Source organism: Apis cerana, linkage group LG2, assembly GCF_029169275.1.
Source record: "Apis cerana isolate GH-2021 linkage group LG2, AcerK_1.0, whole genome shotgun sequence".
Lineage (NCBI taxonomy): Eukaryota > Metazoa > Arthropoda > Insecta > Hymenoptera > Apidae > Apis > Apis cerana.
Window position 1 is genome coordinate 4,822,675 of NC_083853.1, and position 9,212 is coordinate 4,831,886.

The window sequence follows — 9,212 nt, forward strand, 5'->3', positions numbered from 1 at the left end:
GTACAATATTAACGATATTTACAATTAAATTATTAAAAAAAATTAATAATTAAATAAATCAATAAATAAATTGATGTTTAAATAGATGTGCAAAAAAATAAAATTTTCTACTAGAATGTATAAATATTTTATTGAAAAATTAAAGAATTAAAACTATAAATAAATAGATTAAAGTAGATATAATTGTGCAAAACAAAAAAAATTGCTACTATGTTTATAACTAAATCATTAGAAAGTTGAAAAAACAAAGGAAAAAATAAATAAACTCATGTATGTATAGAAGATGTAAAAAAGAATAAAGTTTGTTATAATATGAATAAATATTTTATTTAAAAAACACACAATTATACAAATAAATAAATAAATTGAATTATGTATAATTATGCAAAAAAAGGAAGTTTGCCACAATGTTTAAAAGTAAATTATTAGAAAGTTGAATAAACAAAGGAAAAAATAAATAAACTCATGTATGTATAGAAGATGTAAAAGAGGATAAAGTTTGTTATAATATGAATAAGTATTTTATTTAAAAAACACACAATTATATAAATAAATAAATAAATTGAATTATTATTATTATAATTATGCAACAAAAGAAAGTTTGTCACAATGATTACAATTAAATTATTAGAAATTTGAATAAACAAAGAAATAAATTAAATGACAAGTGATTAGACAAAAAAATGATGTAAATAATAATGTTTACAAATTATTTATTAAAAGAGAGTATAAATGAATAAATAAATAAAAAAAATGATAAATAAATAAACAAGAGGATCATATTTGTACAATATTAACGATATTTACAATTAAATTATTAAAAAAAATTAATAATTAAATAAATCAATAAATAAATTGATGTTTAAATAGATGTGCAAAAAAATAAAATTTTCTACTAGAATGTATAAATATTTTATTGAAAAATTAAAGAATTAAAACTATAAATAAATAGATTAAAGTAGATATAATTGTGCAAAACAAAAAACTTTGCTACAATGTTTATAACTATATCATTAGGAAGTTGAAAAACAAAGGAAAAATAAATAAACTCATATATGTATAGAAGATGTAAAAAGAATAAAGTTTGTTATAATATGAATAAATATTTTATTTAAAAACCCACAATTATACAAATAAATAAATAAATTGAATTATGTATAATTATGCAAAAAAAGGAAGTTTGCCACAATGTTTAAAAGTAAATTATTAGAAAGTTGAATAAACAAAGGAAAAAATAAATAAACTCATGTATGTATAGAAGATGTAAAAGAGGATAAAGTTTGTTATAATATGAATAAGTATTTTATTTAAAAAACACACAATTATATAAATAAATAAATAAATTGAATTATTATTATTATAATTATGCAACAAAAGAAAGTTTGTCACAATGATTACAATTAAATTATTAGAAATTTGAATAAACAAAGAAATAAATTAAATGACAAGTGATTAGACAAAAATGATGTAAATAATAATGTTTACAAATTATTTATTAAAAGAGAATATAAATGAATAAATAAATAAAAAAATGATAAATAAATAAAGAAGAGGATCATATTTGTACAATATTAACGATATTTACAATTAAATTATTAAAAAAAATTAATAATTAAATAAATCAATAAATAAATTGATGTTTAAATAGATGTGCAAAAAAATAAAATTTTCTACTAGAATGTATAAATATTTTATTGAAAAATTGAAGAATTAAAACTATAAATAAATAGATTAAAGTAAATATAATTGTGCAAAACAAAAAACTTTGCTACAATGTTTATAACTAAATCATTAGAAAGTTGAATAGACAAAGGAAAAAATAAATGAACTCATGTATGTATAGAAGATGTAAAAAAGAATAAAGTTTGTTATAATATGAATAAATATTTTGTTAAAAAAATAAATAATTAAACAAATAAATAAATAAATTGATGTATGTACAATTGTGTAAAACAAAAAAGTTTGCTACAATGTTTATAACTAAATCATTTAGTAAACAAAGAAATAAATTAAATAATAAGTAATTAAACAAAAGAATGACATTTGCAGCAATGTTTATAATTTATTCATTAAAAAAATATATAAATAAATAAATAAATAAATTGATGTATAAATGCAAAAGAGTATAATTTTAAAAATACTACTATTATTATTTATAAGTAAATCAGTATATAAATGAATTAAATAAATAATATAATATATGATAGATAAATATAAAAATAAATAAATGAAAAGAGAAATAGAAAAATAAATGAATTGATTCGAATTGATGAGTGAATAAGACAAATTTAAAAAAAATTTAAAAAAAATAAATTTATAAATAAATCATTGGACAAATGGATAAATAATTATGTGAATAAAATAACTAATCAATAAATAGAGGAATGCGTAAATAAATAAATAAATAATTGAATAAATAAATAGATATCATATATATATATATATATATATATATATATATATATATATATACATGTATAAAATAAGAAAGTGTGCAAGGAAATGTACAAATAATATACAATCGATAAATCGATAATCGATAAATAAGTCAATAAATAAATTTATTAATAAAAAAAACGTATAAGTATAGAAATTAAATAAATAATTAATAAATTAAAAATTAATAATATATAAATATATTAAAATTTTGTTTATAATTAATATAATTAAAATATATTATGCAATATTTTATTTATCGATGCGATTTCGATTATCGAATTTGTTTAGGACGCCAACCAATTAGAGAGCGCCAAGGAGAATTTTGGCGCGCGGCGTCAGTCTTCTGTGGAAAGTCATAGTGGTAAGACGTGCGTCGTGATCGTGTACCGGCTTTGGTGATTCAACTACGCAGTAAGTAATTTTGTTCATATTTTATTATAAACTTTATAAATTATTATCAATTTCGTTTATTTAACAATCTATTATATATTATATAACAAAATTATTTAGTATTTTGCGTTTTTTTGTGTATTTTTCGTGGATCGTTCATTTCGACACTCGAGATTACCGATATTTCGTATTTCGTTGAATTGAAATTTGATTTCCCTCGTTATTTCATCTTTATATAATTTTTTATGTTTCTGTTTTACGGTTTTAATTTTCATTTGAACAAATTATCGTTCGATCGTCGGTATAGCTCGCAAAAAAAACGATTTACAGCATACGCATACCACAACGATTCGGAATTAATAATTTTGATGTTTTATTATTTTTAATAAATTTATTTTTGCTTAGAATAAATTTTTATATTATATTTTTATTCGTATTAAAACAGGATACAAATTTTATTTTAGAATATTAAATTATCAGTGATACATATTGTATGTTTCTATATGCGTCCTCTGCATAATGTTTATAATTTTTTCTCTTTTTTCGTTCAATGTTATGCTCGAGGTTGTTGATGTTTTTCATAACAGCTAAGTAATATTTCTAAGAAATTGGGGATTCGCGTTCGTGTCACGCTCGACATGTTTCGACTTGTTGCGCATTTCCCTTTCCCTTACTACGCGATTCAAAATTGTAACGTGCGCGTCATTGTGCTATCGATATTTCTGATACTAAAAATTCTATTTCTTTTTGACAAATGTGATTTATTTCCTTACATAGTGATATTTTATTTAATCAATACACGTTTGTTATATAATTGTGAATTTTTTCGGTTTGAATTCGTTTTATTTTCAATCATTCTTTTGACGTTTATAATTTCAATTAGCTTATGTTAAACATCGTCTGAAATAAAATTTGTATTTAATTATTGTTCTATTTTAATATGATCGATTAATTTTATATATTTTATATGTTTATTCGTAATTTTTATTCTAATTTTATAGTTTATTTTACGTGGAATCGTCGAAAGAGAAATGGACTCGTCCAAAAGGAAAAATGGACTCGTCCAAAAAGAAAAAATGGACTCGTCCAAAAAAAATAAGTGGACTCGTCCACATCACGAGTGGGAAAAGTTCCAATACAGACACCATCATACTTCGTTAAAGAGAAGTTTATTTTATTTTCTTTTATTTTATTTTATTTTATATTATTTTAATTTTATTTTATTTTATTCTTTATTATACATATTTAGTTTATTCCTATTAAATTTTATAATGAACATTTACTACAAATATTAATACTTTTCTTTAAATAATTTAAAAATATTCTATAAAATTTTTTATTCGTGAAAAATTGACAATAATCAGATTCAATAAATAATAATATTTTATGAAATAAATACATTTTATGGGAAAAATATTTTCATTAATAGGTTCTGTTTCTATAGATTCCCCTCGCCCCAACTAATACAGATTTATTTTCAGAATTTTTTTTTTGATCGCGCGCAATGCGGTCTATAGATTCAGTGTTTGTACGTAACAGTTTTTTTATATTTTAGAGCATAAAAGCTCTGATTAAATTTCTATATTATAATCGCGAAATTAAAGTCAGTGTTTGTTCGCCGATGAAATTTATACGGACGGGTTAGTAATTTTTTTTTTATATGTGTGTGTACAAATATTCGTTTTCGGTACAAAATAGAGTCAGTGTTTGTTCGACGACTGAAAATTATACGGACGGGTTAATAATTTCTTTCTTTTTTCTTTTTTTTTTTTTTTATATATATATATGTGTGTATAAATATTCGTTTTCGGTATAAAGTAGAGTCAGTGCTTTTCAAGAGAATAAGGCGATCATCCATCACGCGAAGAGGTAATTATTTTTATATATTTTCCATTTATTCCGTCTTTTTCAAATGATCAGTGTGTTTAAATAATGGTTTTGCACTTTTTGTTACAGTTTCCTATGCTTGATGACTCCTTTCTCGATGACGTGCCCTGGGTCCTGGATAGCATTGCAGATTCTTCGCATCGTTTGGTGAGTCGCATGCATTTATGTTCCTCCAATCACTCAATCATGTCGTAGGATGAAAGGTCCGAATCGACACGGGTGATTGGTTGTATACGTAGATTTTTGCACGAGCACAGTGACCGCGGGTATTTATTATACCCGTGAGTAATAACATTTCTTTTTTTTTGATGTTTTATTTACTAGATCAGGATAGGGCTTCTTGCACATCGCGTTTTTGAAAAGACAATATTGATAGTTAATTTTATATTAATAATGTTTTAATATAATATGATATAACATAAATAATTAGTTTGGTTATATATATAATTATTTGTGAAATCAAATATAATAAATAGGTATATACATTTATGAATATATTTATGAATAAAATGTGTGAATATTTTAATAAATGAGAAATATTGAAGTGACTTGAATAAAGTCTCTTTTAGTGAAGAAATCAGATATCCTCTGATTTCGTTACAATAAAAATATCAAAATAAATGTTACACAATAGTATAATAATAATATAATATTGAATATAACGAATAACGTTTAATTCTATCTTTAGTTTCATAATATTATTTGATTTTCTGTAAAGCGAAGCATAATTTGAAATGTGAAAATATTTTATTTTTTCCGTAAGAAAAATGTATGAAAAATTATGTGCAAGAAGATATTTCGCGACAGGTAGATTTCTAGATCAAAGTAACAAGTTTTTCACATTGATTTTGCTTTTTCGAAAATGTACTTTGATGAAAAGATCGCCTGAGGTTTTTGTTATGAATATTTCATTTAGAGTCAATTTCTTATTATTAATTACATATATAAATTATGATATAAAAATTTATTATTAATAAATTTCATATTTGTTTTTTGTTCTTGAAATTAATAAGATTAGAACTAATTAGATTTTTAAAGTAAATTTATGAAACTTGATTAAATTTTAAAATACAAATAAATTTTCAAAGAATTTTACAGAACATTAGTCCGTTAGAACCACTAATATTCTTTTAGCTCAGGATTTTCAGGTTTAACCCCTTCCATGTTCATTGCCAGGATCTCACTCACGTGCCCAGGTGCTACTTGGGTGAGAGAGAGGTGATGGATATGATGATCATAGTTGATAAGTTGATTAATGACTTTTCAGCGACTGACGATGCGTTAGTGTATCGTGCACGACGTATTTTCCACATTATGTGTGTGTGGTTAGGCTGTGGAATTGCGTCGGTTCGTTTACATAATCGCATACAGTATTAACTTGATATGTTTAAAATATTTACAATATTAATTACTATTATAATTTCTAACAATAAGTTATACGATATTATAATTCTTACTTTGAAGTTACGACATTATATCAAATTTTATATTATTCTAATGATTTAATTATTTTAAAAGACATATTGTTTTATTGACAATAAGAATTTGTAATTAAAATTAAGATATACGCATAACGCAATGATCGCTAGCCATCGTCAGTCGATTTCAGGAAAATGGTACGTACAGTTAGAGTGTGCGAGTAGTGTGCCAAGCTCGGGTGTCGGAGGCGTCCCGGGACGCTTTCCTAGTGTAGGCTTTTGCGCCCGAGTATTATGTGTGAGAATCGTGGAATGAATGTGTTGGTATGCCTGTTTTGTTATTTTTTAAATATAGGGCTAGGTAGGATAGGTAGTATACTTCTGTGTGTTTGTTAATTATAAGTAGGTAGGGCCGGGCAGGTTGTCACAGTCTCTGTCGGGTAGGCGCGTTTTCGCGTGACAACTTGTTTCAGGAAATAAAATTTGAAAAATCGAGGGTAAAGCTGAGACGAATGTACTACTATTCGTAGTACTATTCGTCTCTGGTTTCGCTTTTCGATTTTTCGAATTTCGCGGTCGCGGTCGCGATTTGCTTTCGAAACGAACGTTGCGCTCGAGATTCTGTGCATGTACGGAGAAGGATCATTGCGATCGTTGGTCGTCCATGTACTTAGTTTCCGCGATTTAGTCCTTTTTTCTTTTTTTCTTTGATTTGCGATCAGTGAATCTCGAGCCTAGATTTAAGTTTCAGCGGGCATTGCGCCCGAAGGAGGAAGACCGAAGAGGCCCGACAAACTGTCACGAAGAGGGCTGCAACGAATGGTTTCTCATTTTTTGGATCTTGTCTGGGTCCAAAGAATGGGAAATCATTGTTATTACTTTGTCACTGTGCTCGTTTAGTAATACGTAGTATTTGATGTTGTATCGTCTGGCCGATTATGCATGCCGGCCCATCATCCAGATCCAGTCATCATGGGCATCGCGTTTTTTTATTAGTGTTGCGTTAAAATGAGAATCGCGTTTGCATTAGTGTTGCGTTAAAATGAGAGCCGCGTTTGCATTAGTGTTGCGTTAAAATGAGAATCGCGTTTGCATTAGTGTTGCGTTAAAATGAGAGCCGCGTTTGCATTAGTGTTGCGTTAAAATGAGAGCCGCGTTTGCATTAGTGTTGCGTTAAAATGAGAGCCGCGTTTGCATTAGTGTTGCGAATTATAAGATATGTTTTTTTTTGTTATAAACTGTTATATAATTTTAAAATTTGTATCATTTGTCATTAATTTTTTTACTTTTAATTAATAATAACTTTCCAATCATAATATTAAATGATTTTTTTTTTATTTTTATATTTGATTTTAAATAATAGCGTTAAATTTATAAATAATCGCGTTCTTTTAAGTAGTGTTGCGAATAATAATAAATGCCCAAATGTCTTCTATGGAGAGTGTGAAAATATTCGCACTCCTGTTCCTGAATCACTTTAAGCGGCTAAAAAAGCTGCAAAGGTGATTGTACAATAGCAGTCATACAAGGAGACTGCATTGGATTCTCTCCAGTATCATTAGTGTTGCGTTATTTAAATTTGAGTGCGTAGAGTAGAGTTGCGAAAATAATTGATACGATTTTTACGGGAAATTTTCAGTTTTTTTTTTTGACAGTTGTAAATTAATTAATATTGCAAATATTGTAATGCACTCATCGTGGTTCATTTAAAAGATTTTTTATTTTGCAATAAATATTAGTTTATTAGTGTCGCGATACGAAATGAATATTCCACTCGCGGTTTATTGCTCGGGTTTTATATCGAGTGGAAGAATATTTTTATTTTAGTAACCCATCTGGTTACTTAATTATTTTTTCTTTTTCAGCACCCCTTATCATTTTGCATTTGTTGTAAGAGATATTACTATAATATGTATATTTGTTTTTTCTGTTTTTTAAAATAGTTTAATTTTTTTTAAAATAATAAATATTATAATAATATTTAAATGCTTTTGATAATTTAAAAGTTATTATATTGAGTACTAGTAAATGTTCATTATATTAGATTTATTTTTTTTTTTCTAAAATATTCTTTCCGGTAGTATTTTTTTAATTATTATACTAATTCAATGAATAAATTTGTTTCAGATTTATTAACTCTCGGAAGCACCATTTGTGTAATATTTAAGTGTTAATTAATTAAATGTGATATTTAAGTGTTTTCAATAAATAGTAAGTACTCATATCTTATGGAACTAATTATTTGTAGTTTGATTTGTTTCAGAGACTGTGATTCAGAAATTGTGAAATCAATCAAAGTAAAGGTATATTTTTCTTTCCTTCGATTATATTAGTAGGATTAATTTATGTAGGAGGGGCCCCTAAATAAATCTTAGATTTTAATATAGATAGATAGTATTTTCAGCATTAGGAAGGAAGAAAATTTCTTTATATGCACATTTATATTTCTGTAGAAAATTACATGAGTTTTTAATTAATTGAAAAGCAACTATGCTCTATGCAATTGTTATTAATCCTTGTAGATTTATTTGTTTCAGAGATCAGTGTGGAATTAATACGGAATCAATAAAATATACTTGTATTTCTTACAATCCTCTTCTTCCTTCTCCTGATTTTGTTGAGATTTTTTTCTCTTTAAATTATTTTCAATATATGAAGATACTATTTTTAAACTTATGCTAGGTAGGGAAGAAAAAGGAGCATTTGAACAATATGTAGATTGCAAATATTTGTAGATGTAGATGAAACTATTTTGATATTCCTTAAGGATCATATTAAATTACATTTATAATTAGGATATTTTTAAGTTTAGTTTTTAAGTTAAGTTTACTTTAATTTAAGTGATTTCTTAGAAGTTTAAATACGAAAGTAGATATATAAGTAAAGTGTAAGTAGATGGCTTGTAGAATTGCTTCTGCTTATAGAAATATTGCTTAAAGTAGAATGTAGTTGCATGTGCATGCTTAATAAATAGTAATGTTGGTATTAAAAATGGTGGTGGTTAATATGATAACTCTATATGAAATACATTTCATTTTTTTTAATTTTACTTCTACTTTTTGAATTTTATTAATTATA

General features: G+C 25.0%; 1 long non-coding RNA gene across 1 annotated transcript; it reads left to right on the forward strand.

Moving 5' to 3' along the window:
- The first annotated feature begins 2,776 nt into the window (after positions 1-2,776).
- LOC133665731 (uncharacterized) lies at positions 2,777-5,584 on the forward strand. The gene is made up of 3 exons (XR_009828978.1): positions 2,777-2,850; positions 3,831-4,698; positions 4,786-5,584. It is a non-coding gene; the product is annotated as an uncharacterized LOC133665731 (long non-coding RNA).
- The last annotated feature ends 3,628 nt before the right edge of the window (positions 5,585-9,212 follow it).